Here is a 2,277-nt window from a genome sequence, read left to right as displayed (position 1 = left end):
GGGGTTTTGCCTCCTCTACAAGAATTTTAAAAAGAAAGAAAGAAAAACCCTATGAACCCTCCTCCTGTGTAAAGAGGTGAGACAAGGGAGGTCCGCCCTGCATGAGATGCTCGTGGTGGAGCTGCTGTGGTGCAACTGGTCTTCATTTTCTGAGCTCCCTCTCGTAATACTGTGGTTACCAGCTCTTTCTAAATAAATGTATGTGAGGGAGCTGGGTGGAGGATGAAAAAAGCTTAAGAGGATTCTGAGGTTGGGAGGCCCACACAGAGTAGGACAAAGGGCTGGTTGCCGACAAAGCCTGAGGAGAGCTCTGAGAAGGCCTCAAACTTGGCCAAACAGCCTTAGGGACATGTCCCCAGGTCCATACTCTGCCTCAAGGCCCAGGGGATGTAGTATGAGCTAAATGGTTTACGCTCCTCAGGAGATTGTGTTCTTTAAAAAAACAAAATTCTTACTTTTTAATTACAGTTGACATTCAATATTATTTTGTATTATTTTCAGGTATACAGCATAGTGGTTAGACATTTATATAACTTATGAAGTGATCCCCCCAACAAGTGTAGTACCCACCTGACAGCATACCTATTCATTACAATATTATTGACTATATTTATTATGCTGTGCTTTACATCCTCATGACTATTTTGTAACTGCCAGTTTGTACTTTCCAATTTGTACTTTTAATTCCCAACCCCCCTCTCACCTGGCAACTATCAAAATGTCCTCTGTGTCTGTGTCTATGAGTTTGTTTCTGTTTTGTTTGTTCATTTATTTTGTTCTTTAGATTCCTCGTATAAGTGAAATCAATCTCTGTCTGACTTACTCCACTCAGCACAATACCTTCTAGCTCCATCCTTGTTGCAGATGGCAAGATTTTCTTCTTTTATTATGGCTGAGAAATATTCCATTGTATATATGTACCACTTCCTTATCTATTCGTCCATTGAGGGACACCCAGGTTGACTATTGTAAATAATGCTTCAATGAACATCTGGATGCACAAGTCCTTTCAAAGTAGTGTTTTGAGTTTCTTTGAATAAATACTCAGAAGTGGGCTTACTGGAGATTATACTCTTCATTTCAGACATTTCTTTTGGGGGGCAGAGGGGTTTTGACCCCACATCTACTCTCCAGAGCATGCCTGTGCAGCATCTGAGCTATTTGATATTTTCAGGAATATGAAAATCAGTTCTGTCTCAAATGGAAAGGTGAACAGTGACCCTTTGGGAACTGAAGAAGGAAGAAGAGAGACCAGACATGGCAGGCCTGCCAAAGGAGGGGTCAAGCTCAGAAGCAAATACCAAAGAAAGGGAAGAGATGGCTGTGGCAGGGACAGGAAGAAGTCTGAGTGAGACTCAGAGGGTTCTTGTACTAATTCCTCATGTTCACATGCTCTGTGGTCTTGGCAGGTTACCTCTACCTCCTGTGATAAGTTGGGCAATGAGTTTCCCACATAAATAATGTTCTAATTCCTCAAAGAGCAGAGGTTCTTAAAATCGTTGGGTTTATATGTTCCTTAGAGAATTTGAAGACAGCATGTACCTTCTCCCCAGAAAAAAATGCACATACTCCTCCCTCTACACATGATTTTACGATTTCAGAGATTCCAAGGATTCCCTAAGGGCAATCTATGGTTTCTTTGGGACTTGTATGTGTGTGTACTTTAGAGTCAGAACCTTAAATTGGATTATAATTTGGATTCTTGGGGTATTTTGTGTGTATTTTTCATTTTCTGATTTGGAAATACAATGACTATTTGACCTAGCTGCGGGAATATTTTGATGCCTTATAAAAATAAAAATGTCCCTTAATATTTTAATCAGAAGATAATTTTTATTTTTATTTCCAATTTTATTGAGATATAACTGACCTACAACACTGAGTTTAATGTGTACACATAATGACTTGACACACACATATTGGCAAAATGATTGCCACAATAAATTCAGTTCACACTCATCACCTTATATGGTTACTATTGAAGAACAAAAATTCAACTGAGTAAACTTAGAGATCTAATTGGCTTTACTGAATGATTCATGAATCAAGAAGCATCCTATCTAGTAAATAAGTGCTCTGAGGAGTTGTGCAAAATGGAAGAAAGATTTTTATTGGCAGAAAGAAGGTGGGACAAGGAAGTGAAAAGAGTAGATATTTTCAGGCAAGATTGCCTTCTTAGGGGAAGGCAGGGGATCTTATCAGGCTGATTTATCAGGCAGATTACAGCACTAGTGCTGACCAGGACATTCCAGACAGATTGGTTTAACATTCCATTCC

At 39.5% G+C, this 2,277-nt stretch overlaps 1 protein-coding gene across 1 annotated transcript in view; it reads left to right on the top strand.

Moving 5' to 3' along the window:
* Positions 1-2,277, top strand: part of CUNH3orf52 (chromosome unknown C3orf52 homolog) — a 31,727-nt gene that overhangs the window by 25,418 nt on the left and 4,032 nt on the right. The window lies entirely within an intron of this gene.

Source organism: Pteropus vampyrus, unplaced genomic scaffold, assembly GCF_000151845.1.
Source record: "Pteropus vampyrus isolate Shadow unplaced genomic scaffold, Pvam_2.0 Scaffold1, whole genome shotgun sequence".
Taxonomy (NCBI): domain Eukaryota; kingdom Metazoa; phylum Chordata; class Mammalia; order Chiroptera; family Pteropodidae; genus Pteropus; species Pteropus vampyrus.
The sequence above is the reverse complement of the archived record's forward strand: the minus strand, read 5'-3'. Positions and strand labels throughout refer to the sequence as shown.